Below are 15,776 nucleotides of genomic sequence, written 5' to 3'. Positions count from 1 at the left end.
CTGAAATACAGTCTCCTTGAGAGAACAGAGGAAAATCTTATTCATTACTGATTCTCTCTGGTGTGCAGTATAGGCTTTTACATAGTACTCATTTGCTAAATGTTTGAATTAACTCAGTTACTTTACAATCTGTGATTTCAGCAGAAGCAGAGTAGGGTTGGAAGGGCTTTATAAAGAACTTTGTGAATCCACGTGACACACTCAGAATGGGGCCCAGCATATAGTAAGTGCTCAGTAAGTGGCAGCGTTTAGCTATTGGTTGGGGTAGGTATAGAGAACAGTAGTGGTTGGGGAGTTGGTTGATTATATATGCTAGTTTATGATGACAGAATCCATAGATTTCTCTCTGGCATGTGTGTAAAGAAAAAAAATGATCTTGTCTCCAACTGTACCTATGTTCTTTCATTAGTTTTGGGAATAGTTTGGAGAGGGCTTTTGCATTATCACGTTCATTACAGTGATCCTAAATTATTCTGAAGACAAGCAGACCTATCTGTAAATGAGTAGGTATCTTGCATGGGGCTTTAGAAAGCCAGTGGAAAATTGAAGTTGTCAAATTTTACACTATACAGTACATTATTTTTCAGTAAAGCAAATGTTTTCACTTTAATCTTACATCTTGTAATTACAGCAGTAGACTCCCCTTATTTAGTATTTAGAATATCTTTTGAAATTTTCTTTTTGACATCTTCCCAAAACTCTTCCCTGTTGCTAGGCTTTCTCCATACCTCTCTGTCTCTTCCTCTGTCTTATCAGCAATCTTGCCCCAAGTTGGATAGGGAGCCAGATAGGTGAGGAAAACCAGCTATAATTTTGAAACTTTTAATTAAATATTTAGTTACTGTATTTAAGTGTGTATGCATCACTGATTGAATAAATCCCAAATTGGGACAAATTGTATCCAGGAGCTTTAAAAAGTGACATTTGTTGGTTCTAAAATAACATGGAATGCCCTACCTTCAGTAATAGAACATATTGATGGCTATTTAACTTGTATTGACTGTATTTATAATTGAGTTTTTTTTTTTTTTTTTTTTTTTTTTTTTGAGTCAGGGTCTCACTTTGTTGCCCAGGCTAGAGTGAGTGCCATGGCGTCAGCCTAGCTCACAGCAACCTCAAACTCCTGGGCTCAAGTGATCCTCCTGCCTCAGCCTCCCAAGTAGCTGGGACTACAGGCATGCACCACCATGCCCGGCTAATTTTTTTTTGTATATATATTTTTAGTTGGTCAATTAATTTCTTTCTATTTTTAGTAGAGACAGGGTCTCGCTCAGGCTGGTTTCGAGCTCCCAGCCTCGAACAATCCGCCCGCCTCGGCCTCCCAGAGTGCTAGGATTACAGGCGTGAGCCACCGCGCCCGGCCTATAATTGAGTTTTTTTAATCATTGGCAATCTGTATATTCCTAATAAATCTCTTAAAACTTGCCTCAAAGATTTGGGCATGAAAATTAATAATTGCAAAAAAAGTGCTTGAGAATGTGTGGGAGTGTGTGTTTGTAGTTCTGTCTAGTGACTGTAAGAGAGATTAGACGCTATAGTCTTTTGTTTGTTTGTTTTTTGAGACAGAGTCTTGCTCTGTTGCCTGGGCTAGAGTGCCGTGGCGTCGTCATAGCTCACAGCAGCCTCATTCCTGGGCTCAAGCAATCCTTCTGCCTCAGTTTCCTGAGTAGCTGAGAGTACAGGCATTCACGACCATGCCCGGCTAATTTTTTCTATTTATTTTTAGTTTCCAGCTAATTCATTTCTATTTTTAGTAGAGACGGGGTCTCTCTCTTGTTCAGGCTGGTCTTGAACTCCTGACATTGAGCCATCCTTCCCCCTCGGCCATCCAGAGTGCTAGGCTTAAAGGTGTGAGCCACTGTAGTTTTTACGATGCCTGGGGGGGATGTATCCCTGAGTTTATATTTAAATAAATCAATCAACTGTGGGGAAGAATACATGAGGATAAATAAGTGTAAAGAAATATACCTCAATGCATTTTTCCAGGATGGTGGTTTTATTGTTTGTTTGTTTTTGTAACATGACTGTGTTACTTCAATTGTTGTGTGTGTGTGGGGGGGGGGAGGGGGTGTTTGAAAGAGTAGGGATTTATTTTCCCTTTCAGCCAGAAGTTTATTTCTAGCTCAGTTACATTTTCCAAAGTGCCTTTGGAATCTTAATAGCTGGTACATAACTACATTTCAAAATTGTTTGCCCAGTTTGGAGATTTATTCAAGCCCTTTGTTTTTTTTCTTCAGTTACTAGCCATTTTTTTGAGACAGTGTCTCACTCTGTTGCCCTGGCTAGAGTGCAGTGGAATCATCATAATATGGTAATAGCTCACTGCAGCCTCAAACTCTTGGGCTGGAGCGATCCTCCTGCCTTTGCTTCCCAAGCAGCTGGGACTAAAGGCACATGCCACCACGCCCAGCTAATTTTTCTATTTTTGGGGGGGGCGGGGTGGGGACAGTTACAAGCCTTTTTAAAGGTGTCTGATTAGCATTTTGCTCCTTGTTAGCATTTTCTCTGCAGATGTTTATGGAGAGAAAGTTGAAATTGAGAAGATGCATTTCTGGTCCTTTTTTTTTTTTTGGTTGTTACTTGGCCACTGCTTTCTTTGGTTACCACCATAGGTAATTGACTATTGATTGTATTTTTGTTAATAATCTTTTGCTAGTACCATCTGAAGGAGTTTCTTGTTTTTATAAACTTTAAAGTTTAAATTAAATGTATTAAAGTATATTTTGTATGGTTTGCTAAAACATTGTCTTGAATATAAGTAGCTGTTATAAAGCCTATTTTTAAACATGTAAGTCTGAAAATACAGTAAATTATAAGACGAAAAGCAAGTTTCCTTCATCCCCTTACCCATCCTGAATTCGTCTTCCCTTGAAAACCACTGATAAATTTCTTGGGTATCGTAGAAAAAAACTGTATGCCTTTATGTTTAAAAAAAAATAAAATCATGGTAGAGAGTGTTCTTGTGGTTTAAGCACTAAACTTTGTATCTTGGAGTGCTTTCTATTTCAGACATACAGATCTACTTCATGTACAGATCTTTACTGTGTTCTTTTTGTAATGTGCCTAGTCTTTCTGTGAATGTGCCAGAATTTATTTAACTAGTTGATGGGATGAGTTTCCATGTTTTTGTTATTGTAACACAGTGCCAGTGAACATTCTTATACGTATGCTTTGGTGAACTTTCGTGAATAACCTTACTCCCAGCAGCCTTAAAAAAAAAACCAACCAACAAGTGTTTCACTTCTCTGAGTTATCATTTATCATGTTAAACATTTTCATGATTGCTCTATTAGTTTTAATAGTTTTAGAGATTGTTAGGCTGGATGTTTTCTTCTTCTGAAGTAGTCCTGTGAAGTAATTTTACACTATTAAGGAAGCACAGGTTCTTTGTATTGCACATTGAATATTAGATTAATAAAAGCTCAATGTTGGCTGGGCGCGGTGGCTCACACTTGTAATCCCAGCACTCTGGGAGGCCGAGGTGGGCAGATTGCTCAAGGTCAGGTCAGGAGTTCGAAACCAGCCTGAGCAAGAGCGAGACCCCGTCTCTACTATAAGTAGAAAGAAATTAACTGGCCAACTAATATGTATAGAAAAAATGAGCCGGGCATGGTGGTGCATGCCTGTAGTCCCAGCTACATGGGAGGCTGAGGCAGGAGGATTGCTTGAGTCCAGGAGATTGAGGTTGCTGTGAGCTAGGCTGACGCCATGGCACTCACTCTAGCCTGGGCAACAAACCGTGACTCTGTCTCAAAAAAAAAAAAGAAAAGCTCAATGTTGGCTTCATGAGGCTGCTACCTGTACAGTCACCAGGGTCCCTTGCTTAATGATCAGTTGTTGCAGCCTTGATATTAATCATTTTTTAATTTTTTGATATTAATCATTTTTGAAGTAGGAGCCCACAGTATCATTCTGCACTGGGCTCCGCAAATTAAGTAGCCAGTTCTGTAAAGACTTTAAAAACCAGGCAAGGGGCCGGTCGTGGTGGCTCATGCCTATAATACTAGCACTTTGGAAGGCCGAGTCAGGAGGATTGGTTGAGCTCAGGAGTTCAAGACCAGCCTGAGCAAAAGTGAGACCCCATCTCTACTATAAATAGAAAGAAATTAGCCAAACAACTAAAAACAGAAAAAAATTAGCCGGGCACAGTGGCACATGCCTGTAGTTCCAGCTACTTGGGAGGCTGAGATAGGAGGATGGCTTGAGCCCAGGAGTTTGAGGTTGCTGTGAGCTAGGCTGACACCACTGCACTGTAGCCTGGGCAATAGAGTGAGACTCTGTCTCAAAAAAAAAAAAAAAAACAGGCCAGGTGTAGTGGCTCACACCTGTAATCCCAGCAATGTGGGAAGCCAAGAAGGGAGGGTCTCTCAAGGCCAGGAGTTAGAAACCAGCCTGGGCAACATAGTGATACCCCATCTCTACCAAAAATTTTAAAAATTAGCCAGTTGTGATGGTGTCACGAGCCTGTAGCTCTAGTTTCTTGGGAGGCTGAGCCAGCAAGATCGCTTGAGCTCCAGGGTTTCGAGGTAGTGAACTGTGATTGTGCCATTGTACTCCAGTCTGGGTGACATAAGAGTTGAGACCATCTCTCAAAAAACAAAAACAAAACCCCCAACCCCATCCTCTCACCTCCTAATCTTGTTCCCTTTGAGTGACTACTACTAATAATTTAGTTTATCTTGGGAACTTTATAGAATGTATGTATAAATGATAAAGCACTTACCATGCTTGAGTCTTTAAAAATAAAACAACTTAATTTGAAATTCATGCAAATTCAGTGTATATTTTCTTGAAAACTCCATAATGGATCAAGAATGTTACAGACTTTAGAATTAAGAAAATAAAAAGGCTCTAAAAAACTTAGCCATAATAAGTTAGTACTCAACTACAGTTTTAGGTTTAAGTATTGTTTGTTTTTGAAAATGGGCTTAACTTGAAGCTTTAGGGAAACAGCTTAAGTTTCAGAGTGTTAAGATATCTATCTCTGATGATATTTCACTTTCTAAAATGAGGTAAAACAAACACTAAGGTAAGTCAGGTGTGAAAACAAAGTTTATTCATCAATCAGTGTTAATTGAACAGGAGATTCACTAGGATTATTTGGTGCTTTATTTAATTAAAAAGTGGTCAGAATTGATGAAGTGGAAGGGTGAAGGATTCTTAGAAGTAGCTACAGAAAATGGGAGAATGAGCTAACACTGGTTAACATTTCCAACCTGCCAGGCATCATATTAAGGTCCTTAGTCAAACCATTTTATTTAAGCCTCCTAACCACCCTTTGAGAGAGTTGGTATTATTGTCATTTTACAAATGAGGAAGCTACAACTCAGAGGTCTCAGAAGACCTCCCTAAGGTCACAGGTAATATATGGCAGAATAGGAGCCCAGATTTCCATCCTTACAACTTAAAGTTCATGTTCTTTCCACTGCCCTGCTCTACCTAGGGATTTATTCATTCACAAAATAATTGTTGACTTCACTTGACCAGCCTAAAAAAAATAATAATAATTTTGACTGCCTAAAGTGTGCTAGGCACAGATGCCAAGATGGATTAGATATGCAGGAGATTTATTGAGGACTAGCCTGGGAAGGGAGAAGCAGGTGGAGTGGGAGTATGTAGGAAGAGCCTTCCAATTTCTGCTCTGGTCTGATCCCTGTGAGAGGAGAGAGGGAAGGAAGGGTCGAGTAGGAGCTCCCACAAATCACAGTATGGTTTTGACAAAGACTTGACCAAGCTGATAGGGAGCCCCCATGCCAGACTTGTGCATCCTGCATCAGACAGGAGCCTGGGTCTAGTATCCGCTTCTCCTTCAGCCATTGGCTCAGGGCAGCCTGAGGGAAGCATGGCTTGGTGTCATTGCTGTGGTGGCTCTGAACGTGCAAGCAACAAGACACTGTCAACTCGGCTCTGCAGCATCTTCTCTCAAAGGGTGATCTGAGCAGATCACCTCGTGACTGCTGTACATGGTGCTGTTCTGTCCTGGTGGGGATTGGAGGAAAGACTGATAATACAAATAAGTAGATACATAGATCAAGGGAAAATTAGTGCTCAGGGGAAAAACAGCAGGATATAGAATGTTGTGTTGTATAGAGTGAATGTTAAAAGGCTGCTAAGATGACAATTGCTCAGAGAGACCTGAAAGAGTAAGGGAGAAAGATGTGGGATGTCTGAAGAGCAGAGCATTTCAGGAAGGGAGGAGCAAGTGAAAGACCCTGATTCTGGATACATTAAGGAGGTGGAACCAAGTTTGCTAATGGATTAGATGTGGGATGAGAGAAGGAGCGATGAAAGCCTGGAGTTGCCCTTGACTAACATTAGGTAAGTCATGGCAAAGGTGAAGGTGGTAAGAATCCAGAGTTGTGTTGTTTTGTTTTAGGCATGTTGTAAGTTTGAGATGCCAGTTAGGCACACCTAATTGTCTAGTAGCTTAGTGGCATTAAAATTTTGGAATTCAGGGGAGAGAAGCAAGGTAGAGAGAAAATTTGGAGCAGTCACTACCTAGATTGTGTTTAGAATCATGGGACTAGGGGAGGTCAGCTAGCGTTGTGCTATGAGGCAGTCACAAGCCACGTAATGTGGCTAGTCTGAATTGAAATGTGCTATGTCAAATAGACACCAGATTTCAAAGACTTAGTATGGAAAAAGAGAATGTAAAATATCTCATTAATAATCGTTTATTTTGATTATATTTGGAGTGATATTATTTTGGATATAGTGAGTTAAATCAAATATATTAAAATTAATTTCACCTGTTCTATTTTTTTTTTTTTAAACCTTTTTTTTTTTTTTTTTTTTTGAGACAGAGTCTCGCTTTGTTGCCCAGGCTAGAGTGAGTGCCGTGGCGTCAGCCTAGCTCACAGCAACCTCAAACTCCTGGGCTCGAGTGATCCTTCTGCCTCAGCCTCCCGGGTAGCTGGGACTACAGGCATGCGCCACCATGCCCGGCTAATTTTTTTTATATATATATCAGTTGGCCAATTAATTTCTTTCTATTTATAGTAGAGACGGGGTCTCGCTCTTGCTCAGGCTGGTTTTGAACTCCTGACCTTGAGCAATCCGCCCGCCTCGGCCTCCCAAGAGCTAGGATTACAGGCGTGAGCCACAGCGCCCGGCCCCTAAACCTTTTTTTTTTAAACCTTTTTTTTTTTTTGAGACAGAGTCTCACTTTGCTGCCCAGGCTAGAGTGAGTGCCATGGCATCAGCCTAGCTCACAGCAACCTCAAACTCCTGGGCTCAAGCAATCCTCCTGCCTCAGCCTCCTGAGTAGCTGGGACTACAGGCATGTGCCACCATGCCCGGCTAATTTTTTTAATATATATTTTTAGTTGGTCAATTAATTTCTTTCCATTTTTGGTAGAGATGGGGTCTCACCTCAGGCTGGTTTTGAACTCCTGACCTAGAGCAATCTGCCTGCCTCCCAGAGTGCTAGGATTACAGGCGTGAGTGTTTTTAAGAGACAGTGTCTTGCTCTTGCTCAGGCTGGTCTTGAACCCCTGACCTCAAGCAATCCTCCCAGCTTGGCCTTCCGGAGTGCTAGGATTACAGTAGTGAGCCACTGTGCCTGGTCCCTGGTTTTTAAAATATGGCTACTAGAAAATTTTAAATTATGTATGTATGGCTCAAATTATTTTGCTCTTTGAGGCCGTAGTGGAGGAAGTGAATGTGGATAGAGAAGTCCAAGGACAGTGTGGAGAGCTGGGAAGAGGAGGAGCAGCCGGCAGGGCTGGAGAGGGCATGGCTGTAGGTCGGGGTGTGAATGATGATAGGTGTAGCCTGTGCCTAAGTGAGCCACACTAAAATTTGTCTAGAACTTGGGTAAAAGGAAGTATTGCAGAGAAACTAGGCCTAATATGTATTATATGGGATTGGTTATTTGTAGAAGTGAAAGAATCTTGGAAATGGTCTATAGGATTGGGATATTTTCCTATACTGTTTTTTTGTTTGTTTTTAAGTGAGTCTCATGCAACCTGTTCAAAGAAGGCTCTAATGTAGCCTGAGTAATCAATCATGGCAATAGAAAAGAAAGCAGATATTTATAAGATTTGATATAGTTAATGTAGGAAGGTGACTCTTATGACCCTTAAAGCTTTGGTCATGGAGCTTTCTTTGATCTTACCATCTTCACTTGGTAAAACGACCATAAGACTATCTCAGAGACTTAAGAATTCTTTTTTTCATGTGTCTGGTCTTTGCTTTGAGATTAGCTGTTTGGCTTTCATTTTACATGTGCTCTATTTCTCTGTTGATGTGGTCTGATTTTATATTTGAAAATTTGGAGGAAAAGACCTTGCTTGTTATACTTGTTTGGATTCTTTAAATGAATTAAGCAGAACAGGAAGAAATATTCTTTAGGAAAATTTGGGGCAGTTTTTAGTCACTTATGGAAGATGCAGAGCCAGGTTGGTGCCTAACCCGTGTAAACAGTTAAGCTAGGGGGTAATGGCAAGAGCCAGCAGGAAGGGCAGGCAGGCTCATGAGGGTTTGTTTAGTGCAGCAACCGTTTACCTACTGCTTTTATGTGGAGTGTGGTAGTACAAACATAAATATAAACAGAGTTCTTGATAATTTGATCATAGGATGATCTGTATTTTTCCTAGTTTAGCGAGAATTAAATTCATCAGCTGGCCATTGAACCACGATGTGGGATTGTCACCAGTCTTCCAAATCTTGACGTTACAGACCTGCTATGTAAGTTCAGTAGAACTTTCTGTGATAATGGAAATGTTCACTATCTGCTCTTTTCTGGATCCACTGGCCATGTGGGGCTGTTAATACTTGAAATGTAGCTAGTGCCATTGAATAACTGAATTTTAAATTAAATTAAATTTTAGTTAATTTAAATTTACGTAGCCACTGGTGGGCTACCATACTCATTGGCTAGTTGCAGTTCTAGACATTTTGAAGGATTTATAGTATTCTCTGAACAGAAGTGCATTGAAAGTACATGGTGGTTGTAAGAGAATCAAAAGGTGCCACAACTATAGGTGGCTAACGTGCCTAGGACTTTGATTACATGTACTTAGACTATGTAGGGTTTCCGTAGAGTGGAAACTGGATTCTGATTTATTTGCATTGTAAAAGACTGAGAGCCTCTGAGAATGATCATTTTGTGCATGTGCTGAAATCGCATTGTCTTAGCTTTAAAGTTACTTGTGAACATGACATTACCCTCCAGATTAAGTTTGTGTCCCCCACTTGTCTTTTTTTTTTTTTTTTTTGAGACAGAGTCTCACTTTGTTGCCCAGGCTAAGAGTGAGTGCCGTGGCGTCAGCCTAGCTCACAGCAACCTCAATCTCCTGGGCTCAAGCAATACCACTGCCTCAGCCTCCCGAGTAGCTGGGACTACAGGCATGCACCACCATGCCCAGCTAATTTTTTCTACATATATATATTAGTTGGCCAATTAATTTCTTTCTAATTTTATAGTAGAGACGGGGTCTCGCTCTTGCTCAGGCTAGTTTTGAACTCCTGACCTCGAGCAATCCGCCCGCCTCCGCCTCCCAGAGTGCTAGGGTTACAGGCGTGAGGCACCGTGCCTGGCCCCCCACTTGTCTTGAACATAGTAAACACATACCAAGTGCTGATTGTTTCTTCTGTTTAAGTCTGATGGGGCTGTCAGTTCCTTTATGGATGTCATAAGGTGGGTTCTCTGGGAGGTCTGCTTCTTTGGGAAGCTTAGCATGCAGAATGTTGATCAAGGCATGCCGTTGCTGTCCAGACTTAGGGGAGGGAGAAGTTGAACTGCCTCAAAGGCCCAATTGTAGCATAGTCTTGGCCAACCCCATTGGAATAGCCCTCCTTTGGTCTAGATGGCCAGACCTGTATACTCTCATCAGTCAGTCAGGATGTGGGTCACCCTGGCAAAGGACAAGATGTTGGGTGGGCAGGTCGCTGCATCTGAGGCAATCCCTGATTTCCCAGTAGCTGGGGCTACATGTCTTGTTTTTTGTTTTTTGAGACAGAGTCTCACTTTGTTGCCCAGGCTAGAGTGAGTGCCATGGCATCAGCCTAGCTCACAGCAACCTCAAACTCCTGGGCTCAAGTGATCCTCCTGCCTCAGCCTCCCGAGTAGCTGGAACTATAGGCATGTACCACCGTGCTCGTCTAGTTTTTTCTATGTATATTAGTTGGCCAATTATTTTTTTATTTATAGTAGAGGCGAGGTCTCACTCTTGCTCAGGCTGGTTTCGAACTCCTGACCTTGAGCAAGTCGCCTGCCTTGGCCTCCCAGAGTGCTAGGATTACAGGCGTGAGCCACGCGCCCGTCCTGGGGCTACATGTCTTTAAGTTAGGAATTTGGTTCATACATCACACTGTCTGCCAAATATGGACAGTATTTTTCTTAGAAGTTTTTTTTGAATTGATTTAATTTGACTCATTAGTTCACCTTTTGAAGAAATATAGGGTAATTCTGTTCTTTCTCTGTGATTTTTTCCCACCCCTCCCCCACTGTATATTTATATATGTGATGTATGTCTATATATGAACAGTTATAGTACACATTAACCTTTTCTTTCTCAGATTAAACATGCTCATTTCCTTAAACATGTTATTTCACATTTTGTCTATTTCAACCTGGTATTTTCTTGGTGTGATTGAACTTCCTTGGCTTTGTTTAGCCATCTATGTGCATATTTTCAAATATTTATCAGTGGCATTAAAATCCTATTTGATGTGAATTAAAAATTCTCAGCTCATTTCATCCTGTTTTTTTCACGCTGTAATTTGTCTTGCTTGGATGATATGAAAGACTATTGAAGGAATCCCTGGTCAAATTGGAGTAGAATGTAAATCTTGGAAGGGCAAAGTTAGATGTAGAACCATTTCTGCTAAAGGCTTCCCTTCAGGGGCTAGAAAGGTCCAGTGAGTCACTATCATCAGAAGGTCTATAGCAAGTGTTGAAGAGCTTGGCCCAGGAGTTAGGGTAGCCTGCTTTCAAATTCCGCCTCTTCCTCTTTCTTGCTATTTGATTGGGGAGATTAATGTTTTTTTAAGTTTCAGTTTCATCATCTATAAAAAAGGGAATAACAGTATCTACCTCATAGGGTCATTAGAATGAAATGAAAATACATGTATAGCACTTGCATAGTAAGGGTGTGAGCTGCTGCTGAAAGAAAACCATATATAGTTATGTCTCATAATTCTGCTTATAGATGACTGAGCTATATCCGTGATCTTAGCAAACTTTGAGTAGAAGGAAATGTTCTTAATCAGTAAAGATTGTGTACAGAAAACCTGCAGAGAACATATCTTTTTTTTTTTGAGACAGAGTCTCCCTTTGTTGCCCAGGCTAGAGTGAGTGCCATGACGTCAGCCTAGCTCACAGCAACCTCAAACTCCTGGGCTCAAGGGATCCTGCGGCCTCAGCCTCCCAAGTGGCTGGGACTACAGGCATGTACTACCATGCCTGGCTAATTTTTTCTCTATATATTAGTTGGCCAATTAATTTCTTTCTGTTTATAGTAGAGACGGCGTCTTGCTCTTGCTCAGGCTGGTTTGGAACTCCTGACCTTGAGCGATAGCCCACCTCTGCCTCCCAGAGTGCTAGGATTACAGGCGTGAGCCACCACGCCTGGCCTTCTGTAGTTTCTTAAGGTGACAACTGAGATCATTGATTTGAGACCTTTTCTAGTATGGGCCCTTACTGCTATAAACTTTCCCCTAAATACTATTTTTTTGTGGCATCCTAAAAATATTGATATCTTGTGTTTTCACTTTCATTCAGTCCAAAATACAAAGTACAGTTTAAAGTACTTTCCAATTTCTCCTTTGATTTCTTTTTTTTTTTTGAGACAGAGTCTCGCTTTGTTGTCCAGGCTAGAGTGAGTGCCATGGCGTCAGCCTAGCTCATAGCAGCCTCAAACTCCTGGGCTCAAGCAATCCTTCTACCTCAGCCTCCCGAGTAGCTGGGACTATAGGCATGCCGCCACCATGCCCGGCTAATTTTTTCTCTCTATATTAGTTGGCCAATTAATTTCTTTCTATTTATAATAGAGACGGGGTCTTGCTCTTGCTCAGGCTGGTTTCGAACTCCTGACCTCGAGCAATCCACCCGCCTCTGCCTCCCAGAGAGCTAGGATTACAGGCGTGAGCCACTGCGCCCGGCTGATTTCTTTTTTTGATCTTTGCCCTGTTGGTTGTTTAGAAACACGTTCTTGAAACTTATTTCTTATTATTGTATTTTTTTTACTAGATAGTCTACCAGTGTGATAGAAATATATTTTTTGGTTCTCAAATATTTGGAAGATTTTCCAGACCTCTTTATGTTACTAATTTATAATATAATTCCATGTGGTCAGAGAACATATTTGTGTGACTTGAATCCTTTTAAGTTTGTTGCAGCTTTCTCTATGGCCAAGAGTATAGTTTATCTTAGGTCAAATTGGTTGATAATATTATTCCAATCTATATCCATACTGATACACTGAGCAAGGCATGGTGAAATCTCATAATTGTGGATTTGTCTATTTCTGCTTGTACTTCTATCATTTTTTGCTTCACGTATTTTGACACTATGATATTAGGTGTACTGTGTTTCCCCGAAAATAAGACAGAATCTTACATTTATTTTTCCTCAAGAAGACACCCTAGGGCTTCTTTTCAGGGGATGTGTTATTTTGTTTTTTAAGTACGGTACAGCAATCTACATTTATTCAAATATAGTTAAGTCATCGTCTTCTGGAACATCATGATAACTCTCCAAACCCTAATTCCATCCTGAATTTCTTGCAACTCTATTTCCTCTAGAACCATTGGCCCCAATCTCTCATGTCGAGCAGTAGAGCTCTCATGGGGCAGATGAGAAGGGCTGCTCGTCTTCTTTACTGCTCCACAGATGAAATGCATGGGTTGTGCAGATGTGCTGCATAGCCACACCCATCACTAGGTCTTATTTTTGGGGTAGGGCTTATATTACACAAATGCTTAGAAATCCTGTTAGGGCTTATTTTATGGGTAGGTCTTATTTTCGGGGAAACACAATATGTAGAGGACTATATATTAATACATAAAACTGTCATGTCCTTTTTTTTTTTTTTTTTTTTTTTGAGACAGTCTCACTTTGTTGCTCAGGCTAGAGTGAGTGCCCGGGCGTTAGCCTAGCTCAGAGCAACCTCAAACTCCTGGGCTCAAGCAATCCTCTTGCTTCAGCCTCCCCAGTGGCTGGGACTACAGGCATGCACCACCATGCCTGGCTCGTTTTTTCTATATATATTAGTTGGCCAATTAATTTCTTTCTATTTATAGTAGAGACAGGGTCTCGCTGTTGCTCAGGCTGGTTTCGAACTCCTGACCTCAAGCAATCCGCCCAGCTCGGCCTCCCAGAGTGCTAGGATTACAGGCGTGAGCCACCATGCCCAGCCTTTTTAGAAGATTTTCTGCTGCTATTTCTTCAGGTTTTTTTTTTTCTGTCTCCTTCTGTCTTTCCCCTCGACATTAACATATCTTTTGGGCTTCCTTTTTTTTTTTTTTGTAGAGTCAGGGTCTCACCCTATTGCCCAGGCTGGAGTATAGTGATGTGATAATAGCTCACAGTAGCCTTGAACTCCTAGGCTCAAGTGATCCTCCTCCTCAGCCTCCCCAGTAGCTGGGGCTACAGGTGTGTACCACGACACCGGGCTATGCTTTTTATTTTTTGTAATGATGGGGTCTTGCTGTGTTGCCCAGGCTGGTCTGGAACTCCTGTCTCAAGCAATCCCCCTGCCTCCCAAAGTGCTGGGATTCTGGGCACAAGCTATTGCACCCTGCGTATATTAGGCTTGTTAAAGTTGTTACACAGCTCATTGATGCTCTGTTTAATTTTTAAAATTCTATTTTTCTCTATTTCATGTTGTATAGTTTCTTGTGCAGTTTAAAGTTTAGTAAATCTTTTCTTCTAAAATGTCTAACTTGCCATTAATTTCGTTCTGTGCGTTTTTCTTTTTTTTTTTGAGACAGAGTCTCGCTTTGTTGCCTAGGCTAGAGTGAGTTCCATGGCGTCAGCCTAGCTCACAGCAACCTCGATCGCCTGGCTCAAGCAATCCTTCTGCCTCAGCCTCCCAAGTAGCTGGGACTACAGGCATACGCCACCATGCCCGGCTAATTTTTTTATATATATATATTAGTTGGCCAATTAATTTCTTTCTATTTATAGTAGAGACGGGTCTTGCTCTTGCTCAGGTTGGTTTCGAACTCCTGACCTCGAGCAATCCGCCCACCTCTGCCTCCCAGAGTGCTAGGATTACAGCCGTGAGCCACCACGCCCGGCTGTGCGTTTTTCATCTCAAACATTGTAGTTTGTATCTCTAGATGTTTGATTTTATGTCTTTTATATCTTCTATTCTCTACTTTTTGAACGTGTGAAATATAGTTATAATAACTGTTTAATGTTCTTCTCTGCCAACTCTAACTTCTATGTCAATTCTGAGTCTATTTCAGTTAATTAATTTTTTTCCTAATTATTACTCCTTTTATGTTCTGCTGCTTTGCATGCCTCCTAATTTTTGAATGGATGCCAGACATAGTAAATTTTACTTTCTCAGGTGCTGAATATTTTTGTAAATATTTTCTGTAAATATTCTTGAACTTCGTACTGAAACCACAGCAAAGTTAGTTGGAAACAATTGGTCACTTTGGATCTTGCTTTTAAAATTTGTTAGGCAGGACCAGAACAGTGTTTAGTCTGGACTAATTATTCCCCACTAAGAGAAGCCCCTTTGGAGTATTCTACCCAGTGTTTCCTGAATTATAAGGTTTTCTAGAGTGTCTGGTTGGGAATCAGACACATCCCCTGCCCTGTTGAGCATCAGATACCATTTGCTTCTGTCTTGTGTGATGATCTTTTTCTGTACCATGGCTAGTTCTTTACATGCATGCACCACTTATTACTCTGCTCAATACTTAAGGGGCAACCTTTTACAAATCTCTGGTGTTTTCTCTCTGTGTAGCTCTCATACCTTTTCCTGTGCATTCTAGCTGCCTTAGATTCTCTCACCTAGTTCCTTCAGCCACTACTTCAGGTCTTCTCACCATCTTGGTTGTTCACTGAATTATAACTGACTTGTCAGTTTGCTTAATGTGACGTTTCCAGAATTGAATGTATTATTTAACTGATGATCTGTTATCCTGTAATCCAAACATATAAAATGATTTATGGAAAATGTTTTGGAAGTTAGCTGGAAAATTTTAGTTGGTGAAAGTTATAGAAAATCTCTGCTTTAACTTATCTAGTTTTTATAATTTAGAAAAAATAATATAGTACAGAAGATTTTTTAAGTAGCAAAAATATGCATTAGTGACACATTAATCTAGTAATTTAGTCCTGTGATGAACTTAACATTGTTTTTTTTTTTTTTATATTTTGTATATACAAAATTTACTATGTAGGTACAGATGAAATGCAGAAACTCAGTCTTAAATCTTTGGGGAAGAGTGCTTATGTTTCTGACTTGATGCTTTTACTAAATAATTATTTGAAAGTCATTTTTGATAGCCCTCTTATTGTCTGCTAAAATTCATGCAAAAGGTGAGCTGATGAGATTTACCTTTGTGTTACTTTGTTTTCTAGTGGTATAAATTAATCAGAACTCTAACAAAGAGAATATTTTAAAAGTGTGTCATCTATCGTAAAAAATCAGAAATTCAACCTAGGTGTATAAGAAGAAATGCTACAATAAGTATAACAGTAAGCCTGGCATGACTGTAAAACAAAGCTGTGCTCCACCTTAATTTTGAGGGGGAGGCGTGACAAGGTCTCACTTTGTCTTCTGGGCTAGAGTGCAGTGGCATGATCATAGCTC

The 15,776-nt window shown here is 40.6% G+C and overlaps 1 protein-coding gene across 6 annotated transcripts in view; it reads left to right on the top strand.

Annotated features, from left to right (window-relative positions):
- The window catches only part of KIAA0232 (KIAA0232 ortholog), a 77,624-nt gene that overhangs the window by 6,355 nt on the left and 55,493 nt on the right, over window positions 1-15,776 (top strand). The window lies entirely within an intron of this gene.

Source organism: Microcebus murinus, chromosome 16 (genome assembly GCF_040939455.1).
Source record: "Microcebus murinus isolate Inina chromosome 16, M.murinus_Inina_mat1.0, whole genome shotgun sequence".
Taxonomy (NCBI): domain Eukaryota; kingdom Metazoa; phylum Chordata; class Mammalia; order Primates; family Cheirogaleidae; genus Microcebus; species Microcebus murinus.
This window is presented reverse-complemented; position numbering and strand designations above follow the sequence as displayed.